At 36.3% G+C, this 26,442-nt stretch overlaps 1 protein-coding gene and 1 pseudogene across 4 annotated transcripts in view; one reads left to right on the top strand and one right to left on the bottom strand.

Moving 5' to 3' along the window:
- Window positions 1-26,442, top strand: part of LOC145295859 (uncharacterized) — a 790,170-nt gene that overhangs the window by 445,460 nt on the left and 318,268 nt on the right. The window lies entirely within an intron of this gene.
- LOC145296384 (U2 spliceosomal RNA) lies at window positions 8,249-8,405 on the bottom strand (annotated as a pseudogene).

The raw sequence follows: 26,442 nt of genomic DNA, 5'->3' as shown, positions 1-26,442 counted from the left end.
GCATCAATGATCTTAGTGTTATTTTTCTTTTCTAACTCTTTAAAAAACTCAATCTCTTTCTGAAAATTAAAAAAGCAAAAAACTGTCCTTCACAAAACAACTCAATAAAGCATCAGATGTTGATATTTAAGAATGTGAGCAAACTTGAAGTTTTTAGATGTTTTCTTTTACTGGATTCGGCATTAAATAACCCGAAAAATTTTGATATACTTTAAAACTAAACTAAATCAAACCAAACATCATGAATAAATATCTCTGTCTCTGCCATTATATAAAGGGAGCATTGTCTGTGTGCGTGAATTTGTTCCGTGTGGACTCTAAAACAGCTGGGTCAATTTTCATAGTACTTTATGTACTTTGAGTATTATATTGGAATGTATTCGATATGTATCGATAATCGATAATCGAAATAATCCGATGATAAAAAGGAGCATAAGATTTTGACCGAAGTTACCTTACACAGCCTAAAATTACAAATTTTATCGCTACACAAGCAGAAAAGGATTGATATATAAAAATCAACACTGGGTCCTTTGGTATGACAAAGGTGCGTTCGAAATAAATGCTGTTTAAGACAATTTCGCAATGATACTTGACTTTTTCATTTTAAACTTAAATTTAAACTATTATCACCGCACAAGCAGTAAGGCCAAATATAATTCTATCAAGTAAATCGTAGGTTCTCTACAATGCAATGTAGATTACAATATATTGTGAACTAAGTCAATGTAAGAGGCATGTAAACTTCATCCCAGTGCCTTGCAAAGGGCCATCATCTAGAGTAGCTAATCTATCTATTTGATTAAAAAATGTGTGACTTTGCCGATCTTGATGAGAATAAAAATATGGGAGCGTGAAATATTCGTGATCATCATTCAACGCCGAATCTCGTTGCTGGTTTAAATATATAAAGAAATTGAATCATAAATACTTTTTATAAAATGTTATAAAACAATCAAGCCAATTTAGACCAATTTCGTTCTACCGCGTTTTACGTTCATTGTCTTCTTTTATTAAAATTTAATAGATCCCCATAAGTACATTTATTTGTCATGTAGTTTTTCAAATATATATTCATGTTAACAATCGACCTAAGACATAAAAATACAATCGAATGTACAATATAGTAACGGTGACCCATCGCTGGTCATCAAGTACTTATTCAAAATGACGTCGTCTTTGTTTTAAACAAACAACGTAAACCACAAAGTAAAGAGTCTCAAAGAGAAACTGTGAAAGGCCTAAGGATTTTCATCAACAATTCAACATAGAAAATGTCTCGTAACTCTAAACATATGCAACACTTACCAGTGAAGCACATCTGGCTTTCCGAAAAATTAATTAATTTCTTTGTTATACTGGATCCTCTTCAAAATTCCCTACATGTAATACGCATGAGATTTTCCGTTATAGAATTAATGTGGGCTTTGGAATTGGTCGTTTTCCGAATTCTATAGTACCAATTAATCTCAAAGGCGCAACACATCTGGTAATCTACAACTAATAAAGTTAGCATATCGTCAGATCACAATAAAGCGACTGATCAACAAATATAAAAATCGTCATTAGTCTATAAATATGTCTTAGAACTAACGTACATGTTGTGTTTAATAAAATTCAAAAAACAGTGGAAGTTCTTCACGTGAGAGCGTATAAGAGATCATACATATATCTATTATAATAAAGTCGTATTTCTGTTTGTTTGTTCATATTTTGGTTAATATATATACAAAAAGTTGCACGGTTTTACAAATAGATTTTGATACTTAAAATGAACTCTTATACATTTATCCCTGTGTTGTTTATATATATATATATATATATATATATATATATCCAAAAGGAATCAACATTCAAGAGGCAATCTCATTTGCATATTATATCAAAGAAAATCTGTTATCATAATTGGCTCTAACTTTTTAAATGAAAATTAGAAATAGATTTCTTTTAAGTATTGTATTTAGAAATATTATATAAAATTTATTCGTGCAATTTATATTTATTTTACGTTTACTTTAATTTATCTTTAATTAGCTGTACTCGCCCGGCCATGCGCTGTCGTGCCTGAGTCTGGTTGACACAAGTATTAGATTGATTTGTATCTCAGAGACACACGCACATACACACACACTCACACACACCCGCGTGCACAAAAAACACATGCACACAGATACACACGCGCACACACGCACACACACGCACACACACGCACACACACGCACACACGTGCACACACACACACGCAAACAGACAAACACACACGGAAGCTCAAACAAAAGTAACACTCGCACAGAGAAAACACACACACACACACAGAGAAACACACACGGACACACAAAAAAATACACATGCATACACACATAAACACAAACGCGCGCAAACATATCATCACACACACGGACGCACATACACGCGCACAAACGCACACACACACGCCAACAAGTACACGCACAAAACACACGCACTAAAACGTGCAGAAACACACACATGCGCAAAAAAATACACACACGCACACACAAAAAACACACACACACGCACAAACGCAAAAACACACAAACGCACAGACGCGCACTCATTAACAAAATCACGCCCACGAGGGGAAAAGCACACACGCACACTCAACTTAAATGCACACACGCGCAAATAAACTCACGCAGACACACACAAATAAACACACGCACACACACATACACACTCGCACCTACACACATGAAACCAATTCGCAAATAGTAAGGTGTAAACAGTTTAAAGAATTCAAAATCAAGAAGAATTTGAAGTACATTAAATGTCAATTTTTATGATTAAATATTAGAGACAAGTAATATAGTTAACTGTAAAATAAAAACAAGAAAGATAGCATTATTGAGTGTCTGGTAAGTAGAATCGAAGTAGGAAATAAGAACAATGCTAATTGTAAATGTTAATTGCGGGACAGGGATTGTATTTTTAGGCTAGGACGGAAAATTATCTCAGTAATTTTTTTTAAACACGAAAAAGTGGACGACCCGTTACAAAACCAACTAAAATTAAAAACAAAAATAAACATTATCTATGGTTCTGATAAAATTTTAGAGTCAAGCAATGTAGTAAACTGCGTATAGAAAAAACAAAGAAAAAAGCAGTGTCAATTGTCTGATAAGGAGAATCGCAGTAGAGAATTGCAATGCTAACGGTAATTGTTAAGTTTTGCGGGTTTTTTTTAGGAATTGTATTTTTTAAGGTGGATACTGGAAAGAATTTAATTTATTAAAATTTATAAAACAAAACACAGAAAAAGGGACGACCCATTGCAAACTAAACTTAAAGTATTGACTGTTTGTGACAGAGAATAAAAAGTAAAAATAAAAACAATGTTAACCGTAAATGGTAAATATGTTTGTATCAAGGATGTTTTTAAGGGGGTTTGTTTCATAGTGACACTGTCTGTGTAGGTAACGATAAGTGAAATATTACGTAGATTTACAAATAGGAGCGGTTAATATTTGTTGGTGTTGGTTTAATATTTGTAAAACGATTGCTTCGTGAATAGAGAGGCACCATGTTTGTGAAGGTCTGACGCGTTCGTTTTTTATTAAGATGTGCATGCCCGAATAATGAATTCATCAGTTTTTAGCCAATGAGAAAAGTCGGATATTTTGGAGGTGAGAAATTATTTTGTTATCGGTAACTGGAAAGATAATGATACGTATATGAGCGTAGGAACCAGTTACAAAGGGTGTCAGGAAAAATAGTTGTAAGGTGTGTATATAGTCCTGGTAATGAGTGGGGCGGTAGGAGGACTTTAGATTTAGAGGGGAAAATAGGAAACTACCACGTCAAAAGATGTTGCGATTGTGATGACGTTGCTCCTAGGATGAAATATAGGATTTATCATAACGAGCAAATGTTTCTAAAATGGCGTTCTAATGTTACATAAGATAGTGACTAATAATATGGAAATAATAAATTTGTATGTGGAATATGGTGTTGCAAACTTATGGTATTTTAGTCCAGAAGGAAATTTCTGCAGTCATTCTATCATATAGTAGATTATTAGTATAACCAATATCAGCTGCATTCAAAAATGGAAGCAAGTGTACATTTCACCTGTGAGTTATTTCCGTTTAAGCTATGAGATTTTATTTCCCTGTTTGAATTTCATAGATGGAGATGGCTATATTTTATGCTTAGAAAAATCAAAAGAATTTCGGAAAAAAACGTAATAACTTAGGATAGTTTGTGTATTCTAAATAGTATGTGATTAAACAATTAATTTATCTGGCAACGCCGGCTATAGACTGCATGAAGAAATATGTTTGCATACGATTACGATCTCTGAGTTCTTATCTTTTATAAGGTAACTTTAACTTTATATAACTCTATAAATCTACAGACTATAAATTTGATATACAGTGAATTTGGGAAAATATTTATAATCTGATTCGAAATTTGATATACAGGGATTTGGGAAAATCTTTATAATCCGTTTTCGGCCAGAAATTTGGCTGTTAAAGGGTCAAAGTTAAACCAAACCCTCCGCCAATTTTGGGTATATACAATTGAAATTTTAGATATAGGTCCCTTGGATATGGATCTTACTTAATAACTTGATTTGAGTTCAAAACAATAAATGTTAAGGGGTCATAATAGGGGTCAAAGTTTTTTAAAAAATTGACCTGTGTGGTCTCTACCAAATTACTCAAACAATTTCGGGTCTAAACATTTGAAAATTTACATGAAGGGTATTCAGAGATAGGGCAAGCTTTTTAATCGGCTTGGGTCAAAAAGTTGGGCTATCAATATATAATGTATGTATGTATGTTTGCATGTCTGTCTAAAACTTTCGACAGAGGCGACGGATTTTCACAAGATCAGTATCGTTTTGAAGCTCGACCCTTCAGACGAAAAATACCTCAACTTAGCAATTTTCTACAGGGAGAGGGTCGCTTTTTTCGCCTATATTTTCGAAAGTCATCCCGTCTTTTTGATTGTCTAGCCTTTATAAAAACCTACGCCATTCCTTGTTTGGCGGTATTCGTAACAGCAGAGACGTTTTTCCCGTTCTCCTCCTCCTTTGCGGTACGGATTCGAGCCTGCCTTTCTACTACCACGTTTTTTTCGCAACATATACCTCCAAACACCCAAGCAACGCCGGGCTGAAACGCTAGTTATGTAAATAGTCAAGTGATATATTTATAGATTTAGCTATAATTAGTTAAAAACATCCAAAAGAATAATTGATAAGCGACAATGTTCACGCTATATTTAGATAGGTGAGCGGAAGTCACGTTAAAAAGACGTGTTCTTTAATCGGTTACATCACGTTAAATAGACGTGTTATTTAATAGGTTGCATCACATTAAAGAGACGTGTTCATAAATCAGCTACATCATCGGCACTAACAGGTAAAAATTATTAGAGCAGAGAGTTTGGATTTTGTCACCAAGGTGTGCAAACGTTCCCCCAGAAAGCCGAAAAGCGGGTCTAGACGAAACAAGCATGTAGACGTAGCTAACTCCTGTGAAACGCTGAGAGATCTGAAATGCATTTATATTTATAAAATATAAAAAAAAATCAGGTATGTTCCAATCGTCTTATTATGTCAGTATGGTGAGCATTCATCACAGCACCCAGAGGAAAGAAGACAAAGGACCTCTGGACAGATATGTATGAAGCATAATTCTTCTTCCATATATCATACCCCGCTATACAATAACGGTGTCACTCTGATGTAGAGGGCTACTAACTGGTACATAATTGCAGGAACACAATTTAGAGGGTTTAGCAGCAAAATGACTGTCTACATTACACTTGAAGTTCTGCATGAGGGTACAGTGGGAGAAACAGGAACCCTGAGGGTAATTCCAAATTCTAGAAGTTCTGAGAAAAAACTATTAGTATAGAAGGCTTTCTGGCATCTGGGGGGTCTCTACTGTGTAGGAGTGGGACTTTGCTGCTTGTCGGGTTTGCCGGGGGCATCTACGTCGAGGGGGTACAAGAGCTTGCAGTTCATTAGAGCATCTGCCATTAAAATACGTGTAAAAGAGGCAGAGGAATGCAGCATTTCCTTGATCGAAGAGAGGCTGAATCCTAGCTGATAGTCTAGGAGCAATTAGGTTAGCAACACTCCTTTGAACCCTGTCCAGAAGTGAGAGACTAATAGCAGGTGCGCCAGCCCAAATGTGAAAGCAATGCTCTATACAAGGGCGAATAGTGGCCTTGTAGAGGTACAGGATACTTTCAGGTGTAAGTAATTTTCTAGTACTGTGGAGAGACGCCATCTTCTTTCGCAGCGGCGCCGACAATACCCTCGAGGTATCTGTTCCAACTCACGTTCCCTGTGAACTTTGTCGCGGGGTTCAAAGAAGTACTTTCAGGTTATGTATCATTAGCCATAGCTATTGGTGATTGAGAAGGTTTCTTGTAATTATTACAGGAAGCAATATTAGTTTTGACCACATTGAATGTTGCCTTCCATTTTTGTCTCCATTCCACTAGAGATTGGAGGTGTTCCTCTATGGTTGCTCTATTGCCTGGGATATGTGTTCATTCGTTTTCCACTCGTAGATTAAAGAGTGTACAGAAATCAATTGAACACTATAGTAATCGTTAGTAATAGAAATTTGGTAAATTTGTTAGCTTAAGTGGAACGGCTCATCAAGAACTTGTTTACATTGAACTTGAACCATATTGTAGTATGCCGGAAAACATGCACACGGAAGGCAGTTCCACAGACGTGAGTTCAAAGAAAGAGACTTTGTTTATGGCATCTACGTATAGGTTTAGGCACAGATAAAGAGTTGGGGAAAGTATTGATAGTGTTTTTAGCAAAACGAGTGTTTCTCGTGAAAGAATATATTTTGAACTCTATCGAGGCAGGATAAGTCCTTTTTAGCAGCTCCTACCCAGATGTGACAACAGTACTCCATCCTTGGACGTACTTGGCTTTTATATAGGTAAAGAATTGCATCAGCAGATGGATATCTACTGGCTCGATAAAAGGATCCCACCATTTTTCTAGCGGCCTTGGCAACAGATTTGATGTACGTGTTCTATTTCAGATCAGGGGTAAAGATCAAGCCCAAAAGCTTGTCAAAACATTGTGTCCCCAAGACGAGAGCAATTCATTTCAACTGATGCCAGATGGGGACCAAAGCATTGATGATGTAAAGATAGAAGCTTGGTTTTAGATACATCAAAAGGAACCAGTTACATCTTTCCCCATTGTTCCACGTGCTCAAGATTAGAGAAGAGAGAAATAATTATATATATATATATATATATATATATATATGTGTGTGTGTGTGTGTGTGTGTGTGTGTGTGTGTGTGTATGTATGTATGATTGTTAAGATAGATGAAATCCGACGATATGAAAAATAGATTGGAGGTGGAAGGACCTGAACGGTCAACGTTTAGCCCGATTTATGCTGGCTTTTTCAAAACGGATGGTCATTGGCGAGAGCGTCGGAAGATTTTGGCGCTATATACAGGGTGGGCCAAAATAAGGGTCCTATTTTTAAAAATTTATAAATTCATGTAAGTTTTAAGAAGTGTTTTTCGGCCAAAATTTGTTTTGTTTATTTCAAAAACATCTCGGAAGGGTCAATCTACACACACATAAAGTTTGGTGAGTTTAACTTTTATTTTGTGGAAGTTATTCATATTTAAAGATAGGACCCTTATTTTGGCCCACCCTGTATAATGATAAGGGGAAACAGCATGTTTTCTTTATGTAAATTAGATGCCTATATACATATATGCATTTTATGGTTAGAGAAAATAATGATAATATACTGGAGTAAACTAGCGTAGTGATTTGAAAGATTGTGTCTAAAAGTAAAAAAAAAATAATAATAAAATAAATAAATTTATAAAATAAGATGAGAAAATTAATTGGGCTAAAATATCGGAGAGATTTAAAGGATTGCGTCTAAAAATATCACCCTGATAGATTAAATAAATAAAAATAATAAAATTAAACGAGATTACGAAGGGAGTTTTTAACAAGGCCGATAGCCATTAGTCGCGTGCTCTCGTGTAATGAATGAATGCGTGAATGTAGGATTGACATGAAATTCTTAAAGATAAACTAAAATGACCGAAAAATGGGCTGAAATGATTTAAATAAATAAAAAGTAAATGACTTAGAATGCTTTAATCAACTTACGGATGAATTGAATGACCTTAAAAATGACTTGAATACTTAAAAAATAACTGGAATCCTTCAAAAACAACTTGAATGATCTGGAGAATGAGTTGAATGGCTTTGAGATTGACTGGTTGTAAAGTGGATGATCATTTTACATTAAATAAATAAAGAAAAGTGATCCCCCACTTTATATCACAAAGTTACAAACATAAGTACAGCATGTAGTAAGAACAGATACTACACTTTGATCTTGGCCAAAAGGCCAAGAAAAGGGTATTTATTTGCTCCCCCACTGAGCAAATTAGGCACAAGGCCGATTTTTAATGCGAGGACTGAAGGGGAAATGGGGACCAACTCTCCGGGGAGTAGGGGAGCTTGATAGTGACAATTGGTATGAAGGGTTGCCCCTACATTGACCAAGGTCTTATATATGGGGTTGGTATTTATTTGGTCCCCCACCGAGCAAATTAGGCAACAGGGCGGATTTTTAATGCGAGGAATAAAGGGGAAAGGGGGACCAACTACCCGGGGAGTAGGGGAGCTGGATAGTAAGAATTGGCATGAAGGGTTGCCCCTATATTGACCAAGGTCATATGTGGGATTGCTCCCACATATGGTCTTTCTTGGCCAAAAGTCCAAGAAAAGCTTAAAAAGCTAAGACCAGCATCTATTAACAACAGACCTTTGATCTTAACAAAAAAGGACAAGCACAAAAGTGTTACGGACAGTCCGACAGACCGACCGACCTACTGACGGAGTTACTTATAGAGTCGCTTGCACGCGAATAAAAATTAGAGAGAATTGAATTGGGGAAAAATAGCGTAGTAACTTGAAAGACGACGTCTAAAAATAAGAAAAGAAAGTGTTGAAATGGCGTCTAAAAATAGACAGTGATAAAATAAAATACAATAAAAAAGTAAATAAAAATAATAAAATGAAGTGTAATTACGAATGGATCTTTATATATATATATATATATCATTCAACCACTGTAGTGGTTTAATTTTTTAATATATGCTTAAGTCCGAAATTGAATGAATCGAGACACATTCAAACCCCCACCACTAATTTCGTTCGAAACCAAATTTCAAACAGGTTATATAGTTGGATAGAACACCTCATTAGCTACATTTTGAAAAAAATTTCGAAAATTGGTTCCGTAGAAAAAAAGTTACAACAAAATATGTGGGTTCACAAACAAGAGAGTAAGTATATAAGTGACTAACGCTTTTTAACTCAACAATAAACAACAACATATGCAAATAATAAATGAAATATTTATCAATATTCAAATATATTCAAATTTTATTTTTAGCTGCAATATTTTAAGTCTAAAAAATTCTTATTTTTTACTTTACTAGAATATCTTGTTCTTTACTTTTCCAGGTTTAATAAAATCTTAAGAATATTACTTTTCATGCGCGCATTTTCCATATATATATATATATATATATATATATATATATATATATATATATATATATATATATATATGTTTCAAGTTTAACATGTGTCTAAACTGTTCTCTTTAATAATTATTTTCGACAGACAGGGAACAACGTTGAAACCCCCCCTTTATTTGTTTAATTATATTGTTGGAATGGGGGATTATAGGCGACTCAATTAAATGTCGTGTGGATCTTTTATGTATGTGTTTAAGGAAAGTCGCTTTGTTAAAAAAATTAAAATTCGTTCTCCGTGATGTGACAAAATATGGCGTTGTTGTTTTTTACATGTCTTTTGTGTTCATATATTCTTTTATTTAAATTTCGTTCAGTTTCTCCTGCGTATATTTTTCCACAATCAAAGCAGGGTATGGAATATATTCCGGCCTTGATGTTAGTGTTGATATTAGTCATAATTTTACGTGTTAGATCCCTAATTGTTAAAGAGGTTAGTTTTGTTATTTGAATGCCTGTCTGATTTAGGTTTTTATAGATTGTGTCGTTGTTTTTATTAGTTGGTAATATTAATTGTCTGCCGTGTGTCTGGTTATTTAGAGAATTGTCTCGGTTTCGTTTATTGAAAATTTTTAGTGCTTTCCTTTTTGTACTTGTCAGAAAATGTTGAGGGTATTGTAAGTTCATGAATGTATGTTCAATGTATTCAAATTCTTTCTTGATGTCTTCTTCACTGCATATTCCCAGAGCCCAAAAAATTCTATTAGAATACCTTTTTCACTCTACCATCGTGGTGTGAATAAAAATGTATGTAATCGCTTTTATTTGTTACTTTACGATGGACTTTAAAACTTAGATGCTCATTGTTATTAATTGTTTTATTTAAAAAAAAATTATTTCATCTTTTATTTATGAACCGGATACCTTTAGTGGAATACAAACTTTATTAATTCGCCTGACGAGGACTAGTGATCTTGACATACCATCTGTCCGAAACATAAGCATGTCCAATGTAACGACTATTTCAATTGTCTCTATGAATAAAAATATATCTTGCTTTTTACGAGTTTTCATTTTCGAATACGTTTAATTTGATATATATATATATATACATATATATATGTGTGTGTGTGTGTGTGTGTGTGTGTGTGTGTGTGTGTGTGTGTGTGTGTGTGTGTGTGTGTGTGTGTGTGTGAATTCACCTGACATTCTTATTTTAAAGATAGAATCGCCAATCGTTAAAGACAAGATTCAAGCAAGGGGGCAAGGCCCACAAAGTTTTATAATTAAATATATATATATATATATATATATATATATATATATATATATATATATATATATATATATATTTATGTTAACAGATATAGGTAGAATTAGCAAAGCAATACTTTCTAGAGTAAACAAACAAATCAAACAAGACCTAGAATTAAACTAGTGGGCAAATACTGCCGAAGCAATCACTTGGTTTAAAAATATAGAAAGCAAAAATAAATGTACAGTTTGACATCATAGACATCTATCCGTCGATATCCGAGGAACTTTTTAACATTGCCCTAGAAATTGCCGAGGCATACACTGATATACCCGCGGAAGATATCAACATCATTAAAAAATATAGAAAATCAGTTCTAATATTAACAATAACATAAGGATAAAAACTAAAATGACAAATTCGTTTGATTTGGCGATGGATGGCATGGACTCTGCAGAGGCATCAGATTTTGTTGGATTATTCATTCTATATACCCTCACAAGCATATTTGATACCTCGGATTATAAAGATGACGGATTAGCTATAATAAAAGACTCCAACAAAGTCAAAGGTGAGAACTTTAAGAAAATCATACACAAGGAAATGAAAAAATTAGGCCTAAAAGCAGACGTATCAGCTAACATAAAAATAACAAACTTCCTGGGCGTCACGTTAAATTTAGATAAAACACATATGAACTATACTTAAAAGATAACTCTACTCCAATATACGTAAACCCCAAGTCCAATCACCCACCATCAATTATAAAACAGATCCCTAACTCGATCGTAAGTAGACTCAGTAATAACTCAAGCGATGAAAACGCATTTAACAGGTCAACCAAATATCTATGAAACAGCCCTAAAAATAGTGGATACAAAAATATCGATATCAAATATAAGCAACAAAACACCAATAAATTCCCCGCAACTAACCCCTTACACAAAATTTTCAAGAAAAATACCTTAATGTTATCCTACAGTTGTTGCGAAAATTTAGAGATGATAATTAAAGCACATGATAACAAAATATTAAATAAAAACAATGTAAACAACAACAAAATAAACAATAAAGTAAACACCATGACAAAAATAAAACCAACACAAAACACATATATATAACTAGCAGAAATAATAATAATAATAATAATAATAATAATAATAATAATAATAATAATAATAATGAACCAACTCCGGACAACAACAACCATACTAGAAATAAAAATAAAAATGCTAATAACGAACAAGATAAATGCAACTGTATATACCGCACACTTTGCCCACTTAAAGATAATGGTCTAACCAAAAGCATAGCTTACCCGCCCATAATATTTACGAAATAAAACCCGAATAACAAGAAATATTACGTAGTTATGACTTCCTTAGATTTCAAAACTCGATATTATACCACAAAAGTACATTCAACAATCAAAAACACCGTACGAAAACAAAGCTAGCAAATAAATATTGGGAACTCACGGAAAGCGGACATTCGCCGGTAGTCGAATGGAAAATAATAAGACAAGCTACTACATGTAGAGACCTAGACGACCAATGTAGATTATGCCTTCATGAAAAATTTTCTATCCTGTACTTTAAAGAAACCCAACATCTATCAAACTGTAGAAGTGAAATAGCGAACAACTGTGTTCACGGGATGAAATTTACTCTAGGATAGCGATACAAAATAATATTAAAACTAACAAAAGCAATAGAAAATAAACAAATAAATAAATTAATTAAACATGAATATACATAAACTATCACACATATATGTACGCATGTATATATATATATATATATATATATATATATGTACATATATAGATATAAACTAACATAAAAAAAACTAACCTTGATTTAAAACAGGTCAAGAAATATGATATCCAGGCTAAATAGAGCACACACAAAGGAACAGGTCAACCAGATGTCAAATAGGCCTTTGTCCGGTAAATGCATGTTCATTGGCTGATATGAAGGACGCGGTGGATACTAGAAAGCTGGTTGGCTAACTAAAATCTCAATAGAAGGTGCGTATATAAAAACGACAGACAACCACAAAATTCGCGCATAAGCATGAAGAGTCCTAGAGTGGATGAAACGCGGAATATTCAGTGTAGCTTAATCGCCATATATATTTTATAATTTATATATATATATATATATATATATTATTGCATTTTTACCCCAAACAAGGTACAATGTCACTTTGACTACTATCTAGAACATAATTTGCAGGGATATTATGTAGGGAGTTGAACAGCAAGATACTTGTTTACATCACACTTGAACTTCTGCATGTCAGTACAGCCAGCGAAGCAGGAACCCGGAAATAAATTCCAACATATAACAGTCCTATGCAAGAAACTGTCTGGGTAGAAGGCTTTCTGGTATCTTAAGAGTGTAAGGGTGAGATTTTGCTGCTTGTCGGTTTTATCGAGGTATTTATGTCGAGGGTGTAAAGTATGACACTATCGTTTGCCAGGACGTGTTCCATTGTTAAGAAACGTCATGAGCACGACAACTAGCTCCCCAGATACCACGATATCAAGCGATAGGTGCATGGGCAATATAAACATCGACGGGTCGGTATGGCATTGACTATAACCGGCTGCCAAGTGTCTCTTCTTGAGCCGTCTTTCCGTCATTACGGCCAGAGTTTCTATCGTCGTCATTAAATAGTAGGGGCCGCATGCTTAAATTAAATGCTTGTACAAAATAACGAATAAATGTATTTTTATAAAAATATATAATTAATTTTACATTTAACACGTGCTGGGCATAGACCCACGTCCGTCCTCACGGGCGGTTAGACTAAACTACTATATGTCTACGTTCGACGGAGTTCAAAGCCGCGACTGTTTAAAGCAATATAATAATAATTCAATTTTCCTTTGTGTATCTGTTAGAAGAGAAAGAAAGGTGGTAAGTGAGAGAGAGAGAGAAAGAGAAAGAGCGAGATAATTATACATTTTAACACTGACCTTTACATATTGTTTCTCAGATCCGTTTGACTTGGTTGAATATTATAAACAACTGTCGCCCTCGGGTTTCCGCTTTTGCCTTTGGTATGTGTTCATTCGTTTTCCTCTGTGTGGTGTCGTAAGCAAATATACTCATCTGAGAGATAATTTTATCAGGAAGGTCATTGATGATTATAGGAATAATAAATATCCAAAGATCGACCCTTCAGGTGTACCCGTATTTATATCACATTATTTTGACGTACGACCATCGAGAACAACCTGGATTCTTCTCTTCTTTACGAAGGATTAGATTAAGTATTCGTTCAGTAATACCATATGATCTTATTTTCATGTAAAAATCATTGTGCTATAAGATCATACAGTTGGTCGGACAGAAGTTTAGCAGCTATGAGGTGGTGGATTAGAGCTTGATTAATTATGGAAAATATTTTGGCAAAAAGTGTGAGGATGCTAATTGGGCGATAATTAATGGTCAGTTATTTCGCCAGATTCTTGTAAACTGGTACCATATAAGAAGTTTTTCAGTAGACAGGAAGCAAGATTCGTGAAGACATTTGTTCAAAAGATTTAGTGAGAACTGAAGCAGCCTCAGTTTAGCATTTTTTAAATAATAATACCGAAATGAGATCAGATCCAAATTCTTTTGAAGTGTGTAGGTTTTTATGATATCATGTACTTGAGAAGGGTTGATTTTCAAACCATCTACTGTGGTTTCTATCCGAAAAGGAATTTATCTCTTTCTTTCTCTCTCTCTCTCTCTCTCTCTATATATATATATATATATATATATATATATATATATATATTATTGGTAGTATTGTTTAGTTATTTAAACAAAAACAAAAAACACAATGTGTCTACCAAAGAGTGCTCAATGTTTAGACAGAGCAATATGAATATGTTGAATATGAAAACTAGTGGGTACACATATGTTAATATGTTTCAGTGGCCACCCTGCTAGGGAAAATCACATCATCAGACCAAGAATATCTCCGAAAGTATCAGTCCAAAACATTACATTTTTATATTAAAACCAATCTATAGGATTATATTTTCAAGTAAGATCTTTGACTTACTTGTTGTTTTCAAGTAAGATCTTTGGCTTACTTGTTGTTTCATCAAATACTTTTGCATGCAAAATCCGATCCCGCATTTTGCTAATTCCTACCCTTTGATGAGAAGGAAAGTATTTCTTCGAAACTCCGCGGATTAAGAACTATCCACTTATTTAGTGTTTCCTTTTCAGATTAAATATATTTTTTACTCATTTCAAAGTGTTTTTAACATGTTTTATTAACTGTTTGCTCGTATATATATATATATATATATATATATATATATATATATATATATACGAAATTAACACAAACATGGATTTATTTTATCTACCTTCGAAGCTAGAACTAAAGCTAAAAAATAAAAAAATAAAATTAACATATACACGCATATGCGTAGAATTTGGAAGATAAAATTAGTACAAAGACGTTTAATATCAGGTCAAAGAAATCACCCCACCCTCCTCCAAATATGGATAGCTGTTGTTTCTGGAAGTGCTGTCGTGCGCAGAGCAAGTTAAGCGTTATCCTAAATCATCCTAGTCCTAAAAAATACTAACTTTGTAATTTCTTCTCTTTTAAATTTCTTATTTCATTTTGTAATTTGTAATTATGTGTATTTTAATAATTTATATATGCATTTGTGTTTTTGTATTCTTTGCATAGTTTTTAATTCCCCCCGCAAAACTCAACCACGTTTTTTTCCAGCTTAAATGATTAATTCCACGCTCTGTACTAAGGCTAGAGATAAAATACCATTAGGCAGGATAAATTTTCCGAGATTAACTCAAACGCGGATTCATTTTTCTACCGTAGAAGTCAGAAGAACTTTATAAAGTAACATACTTAATATTTACAATTACAATATGTACGCTTGTATTAAGATAGAGGCCTTGTTGATATCTCTACCAAACTACTGGATATAGCTTATAATTAACTGTTACAATAATTGTAACTGAAATCTACAGTGATCTTAGCTGCGTCACTTAGACTTGTTTCTGAATAGATATAACTGTTTTGTCACCAACCTTAACGGCTGCCTATAAATATGAATTCCAAACCATGACGAAATAATTGTTTCTCTTTACCTCCAAGACGACTGGCTATGTCTAACCTGCATGCAAAATAGGGGAAAAGAAGGGAACCATTTTATTCCTTTCTCCCAAGCAAAAACAATACTTGAAACTCTAAATCCTTATGAAATTTTACTGTATACTGTAAGTTAATAACCCCGACCCTTGAAAGCTAACAAACTGCTCTCCCCCTCTAGCTGCCACTAAAACCCTACATTATACACACGTCTTAGCCTCAAGCTCCTAACTTTCACATGCTAACCGCCTAACAGTCATCACTAAACATCTATACATTTCTACCTCTGACATGCATTATAGTTCATTCCTATCCACTTTCGTACTTACCAGCCAAAGTATGCACTCGGATGCAAAGCGATCTTCATTACATAACAATTGCCTCTTCCTAGATGGTTTTACAACGAACAATACTAAACCAAATCCGATACTCCCTGTTAAGCAAAACGCTCGATGACTCTTAAATGAAAACTGAAATTATCTCCCTTCAATAGTAGAAACACTAACACAGCTTCTATATATCTGCATCTACTGAAAACTTGCTATAATATCTATTTACTTAATTATACATACGGAATACGCCATGACTTAAAATGTACCTCCAGTTATACCCTTACTGTAATGCATCTACATCTTTACCCTCATAAATCTAAATATACAGTGACTGGACAAAATTCTTAGCTCAATTTCTAATACCTACTCACGCTATTATGTTATCCCGTACCTAAACTAACATAAAGTTTTAAAAAAATGGAAAAATCAAAAGATAAAAGTCTTAATCCGCACTAACGCTTTTCTAACAAGCCTGCTCATATAACATCTTCCACTGCATGTCCCTAAATTGCTTTGAGGAGTGTAACTATTCATTAGATTATAACCTGTACAAACTAACCGTGTAACATTAATTAACCACGCGGGGTCGCAGAAATACCTGGATTAGGACCCAGGCGCGGAGCAAACACTTTCAGGGCTGATGGACCCAGTAGATCTTCCCAGATCACCCGTTTAGGAGAAAGAAAACTCTGAAACTAAAACCAAAGGGGAGGGAGGCCTCTCCAGTCTTGGATGACAACCTTCCTAGAGCTGGTGACTCAAACAAATTACCGGTCTGCAAACCTAAACTGCTTAAGGAGTAGGTAGGCTCTGTCTATCGCTCGGCTTCCATATTCCTTCTTTGCCTATTAGTCAGGCGCAGAGACACTATAACAGTGAATCGACAAAACACTTAGTTGTAGATCTTGTCTCTTGTCTAGGGCAATGAATGCCGTTTCCCCACTCCCGACACATTCGACCCCCCAAAACTGGGCACTTGGGAGTGCTTGAGTACCACATATGCCTGTGCAATTACACTGGGGTGGCCTTCTTCTAATGGGTTTAGGGTACCGGATTGATATTTCCTGGCTGCTGTATCCGACTGGTAGTACAGGTGCCCTTACTCTCTGGTAGTGCTTAGAGGAGCTGCTCTATCAACAGTTGTATAATATCGGGATGTTTGTAGTGCTATGTCGCGCATGGAAAGGGACCCTGCACTTATCCCCGATGGGCTTTCCTAAGGCCACAGTCCTAGTTGAAGAAAGGTCAGCTAATGGTCTATTTGTGTTGGATGTCTGATACCCTGTATAACCTCTTGTTCAGCTCCCCCTTACCTAACTGAAACTCTTTACAAACATGATGACAGTACAAGCAAAATATAAGCATTCACGAACATCCGTGGGCTTAGAACTAATTTAGCTAATGTTGAAGCATTTCTCCTAACAAATACTCCGGATATCTTAGCGCTAAGCGAGACTAACCTACACTCCTCAAACCCTTCTAACTACTTTAACATGCCTGGCTATCTCCCACTCTGCCGTAAGGACTCTGACAGACATATGCACGGAATTGGACTTTACATTCGTAACACCCCCCCCTGACTAGAGAAACAAACCTAGAAACGGACGATCAAGACTTTATGTGCTTTAGACTAAACATACAACATAACATTAGCTACTTTTATTCTCTCGACCGCACTCCCTCGACCCAGGACTGCACCATAATAAACAAAGTCTCTGACAGCATAGACAGCACTCTCCCTCGACACTAGGGCACAAGTACATGTATTTGGTGACTTTAATGTCCACCACAAAAACTGGCTTGGATTCTCTACTCACACAGATGCAGCGGGCAGCACAACACATAGCTACTCTATATCTCACTCCCTATCACAAATGGTTACGTTTCCAACCCGTTTCCCTGACCAGCAAGAACAACGCGCATCACTTCTAGATCTGTTTCTGACCACAGTTCCCGAGGAGTGTATAACATATACTGACAGCCCACTCGGAAATGCTGATCATGCCGTGATAATGGTCGAAATCGACCTAAACTCTACACTCAAAACTGAAGAGCCAGTGCTCAAAACAACGAGATATTATAAAAAGGCTGACTGGGAAGCCATCAGAGATCTTATCAGAGATGCCCCATTGGGAAATAATTTTCTCTTCCTGTTGAACAGTGCGCAAATGAGACCACTAAATGGTTCAGAACAGCAATTGAAGCACATGTTCCCATGCGGAAATTCTATAGCAAGCCCCACTCTCCCCATAGGTTTACTTCTACTTACGTCACTGCCATTGCTCAAAGGCAGCATGCATACCGCAGATTTAACCGACATAAGTCCAGTTCAAACAGACAGAAGTGTATGGAAGCTAGAAGTAACCTTAAGAAAGAAATAGCGACAGCTAGGAGAGAATTTATTGAAACCACTAAAAAACGCATCGAAGCACAAAAATTAGGAACTTGTTACTACTGGAAAATCTACAACAGTGTAGTAAATAATGGGCAATCAACAATTCCTCCACTAACCAACAATCACGAGGTTGTTTGCTCAGCAACCGACAAGGCTAATATGCGTGCCAGCCGGTTTGCCTCAAACTCCACACTGGACCCTTCCAACCACCACCTGCCTGACTTTCTTTTGCGGACAGACGCCACGCTAGACGATCTGAAAATCACCTCTGCTCAGGTGCATGCTATCATAAAAAACCTTGACACTGCAAAAGCACGTGGACCTGATCTCATCCCAGCTGGGCAATTAAAAAAGTGCTCAGCCGAAGTAGCTCCAGTTCTTCCCAAACTCTACAACAAATGCCTTAATGAATCATGCTTTCCGAGCTATTGGACAACTGCTTCTGTGGTACCAGTATTCAAGAATTCTGGCGAAAGAACTGACCCATCAAATTATCGCCCTATCAGCCTCCTCCCACTTTTCGCCAAAACATTTGAGACCATAATTAACCATGCTCTAGTCCGTCACCTTACAGATGATAATGTTCTGACAGACAAACAATATGGATTTAGACAAGCCAGTTCCACAGCAGACATCCTAACTGTAACCTCTGAACGTATATACCATTCACTGGAAAAAGCGGGGGAGGGCAGCTCTAGATATATCTAAGGCTTTTGACAGGGTATGGCATGAGGGTCTCCTCAGGAAAATTAAATCATACGGTATCACTGGTAGAATACTTAGCATAATTAAATCCTTCTTGGATAAGAGAAAAATCCAGGTTTTCCTCGACGGTCGAGCATCTAAACAGTGTGATATAAATGCGGGAGTGCCTCAGGGGTCTATTCTTGGACCTCTATTGTTCCTGATATTTATTAATGACCTCCCCGACAAAACTGCCTCTGAGATGGGTATATATGCTGATGACACTACACTCTATAACAGGCATGACAGGAAAACAAATGAACACATATCTAAAGAAATGGCAAAAACACGAGAAGATGACCTCCAATCTGTAGTGGAATGGGGACATAAATGGATGGTCTGCAATGGCCAGTGACTCCCTGTCAGAATATATCTTTCAAACTGCTTGGCCTACCTTTCACAGGAAACATGAGCTGGAACAATTATATTGAAAGCATTGCCAGGGCCGCTGCGAAGAAGGTAGGCTCTCTCTACCGTACTAGAAAACTACTTACACCTGAAAGTATCCTGTACCTTTATAAGGCCACCATTCCCCCATGTATGGAATATTGTTGTCACATTTGGGCTGGTGCATCTGCTGCTAGTCTCTCGCTCCTAGACAACGTTTAAAAGATAGTCGCCATCTGATAGGCCCTGAACTGGCAACTAAGCTTCAGCCTCTGTTCCCTCGACGGAACGGTGCATCCCTCTGTCTGTTCTGCAAGTATTCTAATGGTGAATGCTCTGACGAACTACAGACACGTGTGCCCCGACGACGTAGACACCCTCGAGACACCCGACAGGCAGCTAAATCCCACCCGCACACAGTAGAGATCCCTAGATGTAGAAGATCTTTCTACTCCAGTAGTTTCTTCCCCAGAACCGCTAGACTCTGGAATTCCATTCCAGGTCCCTGCTTCCCCATAACTGTGTATAATAAAGAGGAGGGGCGAATGAACTGGAATTGGATGACCTGGTCCTATGACGCAAGTCGGTTTATGGGTCAGACGTTGAATGGAGCGAAGTTCGGATGAACTTAAACTCTGACCGACAAAAATGAAACCCGGGAATAAGATGACGTAATTCGGCCGCAAATAAGACCAAATCAAACATCAACAGCAAATTCCGTTTCTATTAGAATAGATAGAATTAGACTTAGGGCTTTAGTAGATACAGGCGCAGAGGTTTCTGTCATAAAAAGTAGCGTTTTTAAAATACTTATACAGAGACCTGAGCTACATAGTAAATCAATGAATTTAAGGACAGCTAATGGGTCCCCATTAATTGTAGAAGGCATCGCCCGATTAAGGATAAGGATAGGAAGTCAATTCATCCACCATGATTTCGTTGTGGCGAAAAATCTCAATAGAAATATAATACTAGGCCGGGACTGGCTTAGAAAAAATGGGGTGAGGATGTACTTTGAGTTGGGGGCGATAAAAATAGGAAATGAATATATAGCGTTAGAAGAAGATGCTCATATCTCAGCTATAATAAGACTGGGGAAAAAATAACATTAAAACACCAGCACTTGCATACGTGCACAGCTCGTGCGGGTATTAAAACGGTCAAGGGCTAGAGTATGAGGTGGAACAAATAGATAGAGGATTTCTTAGTGATCTTAGTGGTATTTCAGTAGCAAATACCGTAGTAAAAATTATAGGATCAAAAAGTTTTCCGCTTTTAATAATGAATAACACCAACCAGACGGTTACTTTTAGAAGAGGGTGTAAGATAGCTAGGTGTAGAGCGGCTGGTAAAATAATGGAGATTACCATGCCAAAGAAACATAAAGATAAGATCTCTGAAGAAAACTTGAAAGGGATAAAAGTGCATGAAGAATTCAAGTTAGAGATCAATAAGGTGCTTAAGCGGAATAAGGACTTGTTCGTTACGGGAGATAAGAACTTGGGCAGTACCGATACGGTAGAGATGCGTATTGATACTGGAACGCATGAGCCCATACGGAAATGCCCGTACCGGACACTGCTTAAGCAAAGAAAAGAAGTAGAGTCTGCAATAGGGGAAATGATGCAGGCTGGAGTAATCGAAAGATCAAACAGCCCGTGGAGTTTTCCGATAGTTTTAGTAGAGAAGAAAGACGGAACTAAAAGATTCTGTGTAGATTTTAGGGCACTAAATAAAATAACAAAGAAGTATGCCCGAGCGTTACCAGTTATTGATGATATTTTAGCCTCGCTTGGGTCGGCAAAGTACTTCTCAAAGTTAGCTTTGAAGTCAGGGTACTGGCAGGTTAAATTGAATGAGAACGATAAGGAAAAAACTGCATTCATCTGCCACAAGGGGGTGTTCCATTTTAATGTAATGCCGTTCGGACTTGCGAACGCCCCCGGGGCCTTCCAGGAATTGATGTCCGTAGTATTACAAGGACAGGAAGAATTCGCTGTACTGTATTTGGATGACATTTTAATATTCTCCAATACAAAGGAAGACCATATAAAACATATAGATAAGGTCTTAGGTAGTTTGCGCAAGCATAATCTTAGGTTAAAAGCAACAAAGTGTGATTTTTTTAATAAAGAAATACAGTATCTGAGGTTCAAAGTTAATAAGAGGGGTATACAGCCAGACATGGATAAAGTCAAGTCTATAAAAATGATTTCGACTCCAACCACTGTAAAGCAAGTAAGAGCTTTCATTGGTATGACATCGTACTATCGGCGATTTATAAAAAATTTTCCGATATCGCCGAGCCGTTAATCCGATTAACGAGGAAGCATGCACGATTTTATTGGGACGATGCATGTCAGTCTGCCTTTGATAGCCTAAAAACGAATGTTGCAGATATGGTAACACTGGCTTATCCCGATCCGGATAAGGACTACCGACTGTATACGGATGCTTCTGATCATTCGATTGGGGCATGTTTATCACAAATGGTCTATGATCCAAAGGATGGTAAAGAGGTAGAAAAACCTATTTACTTCTTATCCCATAAGTTGAGTGATACTCAAACCAGATGGTCAACAATAGAAAAAGAGGCATATGCGACACACTATGCCCTGAATAAATTAAATCACTATTTGCATAGTGCTACGTTCACCATCTATACAGACCATAGACCACTGGAGTATTTATTAAACTCACCAATTCAAAATAGGAAAATACAGACGTGGGCTTTAAGTATGGCTGGCTATAATTGCACCATACGGTACCTGACGGGGAAAGACAACGTCTGTGCGGATCTCTTGTCACGCGCTGTAGATTCGAGCCGGGACAATGATGATCCCCCTGTAGAAATAGACAGTAGGAATTACACAGTGAGTGCAAAAAACTCAAATCATTTTGAGCCAAAAGATTTTGCATCATATAAGGATGCTGAAGACTTATCGGTAACACACGAGCGTCCTATATTATCGGGTTTAGATGTAAGTAAGGAACAGGAAGCAGATAGGGAGATTGTAGATTTAAAGATGCGAATGAAAAACGGTAAAGCGTCCAAGATGGAACGAAAAAAGTACATAATAATGGACGATGTAGTATATTACTTGTCGCAACCCGACGACGAACCGATAATTAGGGTATATATACCGTCGCATCTAAGAGAAAGGGTGTTAGTTCAATACCATGATGATAATGGTCACATAGGCGTGGAAAAAACGTTTCACGCTATTAAGCAAAAATATTTCTGGCCTGGTTTATTTAAACAAATAAACGAATACATAAGTAAATGTATTTCGTGCCAAACCAGAAATTTAAGGAAACAGCAACCTCAAATGCAGCAGAGTGATTTGCCTCCTTTTCCTTTCGCTAAACTAGCGTTAGATGTTTCCGGGCCTTACCCAAAAACTTTATCAGGCAACCAATACATACTGACTTTTATAGATATGTACAGTGGTTGACTGGAGGCTTTTGCGGTTCCGAATAAGAAAGCAGAAACAGTGGTGCATCTATTGATTGACGAGATTTTTCCCAGATTCGGGGCACCACTGCAGCTTTTAACGGATAATGGGCCTGAGAACATAATGAAAAAGGCATTAGAGGACCTCAACGTGCATCATGTGACCACATCGTTCTATCACCCCCAGAGTAACGGCAAAGTTGAAAGGTTCCATAGAACAATGCATGACGTCCTAGCGAAGAAAATAGGGGGCAATGAACAGTCGTGGGATATATACATGAATCAGATGTTAGCGGCTGTCAGGTTCCATGTAAGCGAAACGACGAAATTTTCACCCTGTTATTTACTCTACAATAGAGATGTTGTTCTGCCGTTGGACAATATTCTAAGACCCCGTAGAGTATACTATGGGGATGAAAATCATGAAATCGCTCTACAGGAAATGAATCGAACCTTCACTTTAGTAAGGAGTAATATAAAAAATGCTAGGAAAAAAATGATAGATAGATCTAAGAAGAAAACAAAAGCCGTCGAATTTAAGGTTGGTGATTTGGTGTATTATAAAAACCACCAAAAGCGAGGAAAACTAGATGTACGATGGAAACCGTACTACGTAGTGATAGAAAAGACTGGGCCGGTTTCATATAGAATTAAGGATCAATTAACGGGCTCTGTAACGAAGGCGCATGCAGAACATCTCAGAGCAGCGTCTATCGAGGAGTGGGAGATTCCCACTACAGAGAGGCCGTTAAGAAAAGCTGCATTGTCTGTTCCAAAGGAATCTAGTGATTCAGACAGCGAATCAGCCACAGACGAAGCTGATTATGCAATTCAGAGGAGTTGTCATCAACGCGAGGGGTCGGATGAGGAATCTGACGTACCGTTGATGGAATGAAAGATCATGACACGGAGCATAACGGCAGGACTTGAAACCAATATAGATGAAATCAGCTACCACTATCCGTCGTATGCAGTGCACGAGAGTAGAAATAGGGACCAACCTCCCGTAAATAGTACGAGGTTTGGTAGCGGGGAGGAAGAACAGGAGAGAGAGAATTGTTTAGGATGGGTTAGAAAAATACTCTGTTTGTAAATAGATTAAATAAACTGTGAACACCGTCCTATTCAATAAAAGAAAAAAATAAAAGATCCCTTATCTCCATGGTTAAAGCAACTGACGTCTTAAGGAAAGATAGAGCTGCTTCTCATTTCAAAAAAGTAATTGGAATGTAAAGTTAAAACTTATATAATTTGAGCAGAAGCAAGCATAGTCTATCGGACGTCGGCTGCCTCAATGTCAATTTGTAAAATTGGGGTGAACATACCACCTTTGTTATTTGAAATGAAACGAAAGCATACATTGAGAGAGACCCCGAGAAAAGAAATTTAAAAAAATGTGTGTGTGTGTGTGTGTGTGCGTAATAATGGATTTGTTTTAATAATATTAAATTATGTCCACAAATAAGAATATATATATAAAGAAAAATAAATAACTCAAATGCATTAACGATAGTGGACAAGAAAAAAAAATGATTTATTGTGGAACAGAAAAAGACGTCATTGAAAAAAGAACAATAAATATAAAAAAAAAGAGAAATATGTATGCAATCTAGAATTAAAAAAAAATTATTATATATATATAAAAAAAATTTGGAGGCATTGGAGGAGTGTACAATAAAGAGGAGGGGCGAATGAACTGGAATTGGATGACCTGGTCCTATGACGCAAGTCGGTTTAGGGGTCAGACGTTGAATGGAGCAAAGTTCGGATGAACTTAAACCCTGACCGACAAAAATGAAACCCGGGAATAAGATGACGTAATTCGGCCGCAAGTAAGACCAAATGCAAACATCAACAGGGTCAGAATGTGGGTCGATTAGGTAAATCGGTTGACGGGAAAATTCATAAAAAGCAATCATAAACAAGTCGAGTCAGTCAGAGAGAGGACAGCAGAGAGGACAGACGACGCTCAACTGCCTGTCACGGTCGCAACCACACCCACACCGTCACCACCGCCGTATGATGTGTATATGTTGTTATTAAATAAATCAAATTGTTTTATAACAAAGCGTCTCGTTATTCATAGATAAATGAACAGCGGTCATTCCATTCACTAGACGACTTCCAACAACATATATGCACAAACGAACTATCTCTCTATCTATCGAGATATTCAAACATCTCGGATAGTTAGAATATAGATGGTGCTAACAAAATAGACGTCACGGCCATATCATCCAGTATATAACAACTGTACTGACATGCAGAAGTTCAAGTGTAACGTGAACCGACATCTTGCTGCCCAAATCCCAACATAGTACCCCAGTAGTTGCTGTCCCTGATAGTAGCCCCCTACACCAAAGTGGCAATGTGCCTTGTTTGGGGTGAAAATGTAATTAATATATATATATATATATATATATATATATATATATATAAGTGAATTTAGTTTACAAATAAATGGCTACACATAAGCATACATATTTCAGCGAAAACCCGGTAAGAGAATCCCTTCGTCAGGCCAAGGACATCTCTGGCTGTTTTAACTCAAACACTGCCTAATTATAACTAGGACTACATCATATTTAAGTGTAAAGGGGAGACAGGACCTAAAGAGAAAGTATATACATTAAAATGTGATCATCCATTATGTTAATTATATTAATTAATTTTTTTTATTTTCTTTTATTTATAGTGCGTCAAGAGTTTCAAGTAGAGTTTCAATATTATCAGTAGATTCCTAGTTCAGTAGGTAAGTTGTGTAGAATAGGAACCCAAGTTTTAAAAAAGGGAACGGCTGTATTTAACTGTAATATGTACATCATAAGTATAATTATTTATTAACATTAATATTAATCAGTTAAAATATATAGTTCTGTGAATAATTCATTAGGCCACTAACGTTTAAAATAAAATAAATAGTTTACTTTTTTTTTAAAAAGTTTACAATGTAATGAATAATTAACGAAATAATTTCAGTTATATTATTCATTGTAAATGCTAACGTTTAAAAAAAACTTACGTATAAAATAAATGGTTAACTAGTAAATAAATTAGTATCCGTATAATATTACTTTTGTAAATTCTAACGTTTCAAAAATTACGTATAAAAATAGGTGATTAAAGTATAAAAATAAAAAAAATTAGGCTCGATGAGGTGACCATTAAAACCTACGTTAAACGATTATGAAAAGTATAATCATGGTAAGATAACT

This window comes from Euprymna scolopes, chromosome 16 (assembly GCF_053919585.1).
Source record: "Euprymna scolopes isolate OS-2025 chromosome 16, ASM5391958v1, whole genome shotgun sequence".
Taxonomy (NCBI): Eukaryota; Metazoa; Mollusca; class Cephalopoda; order Sepiida; family Sepiolidae; genus Euprymna; species Euprymna scolopes.
This window is presented reverse-complemented; position numbering and strand designations above follow the sequence as displayed.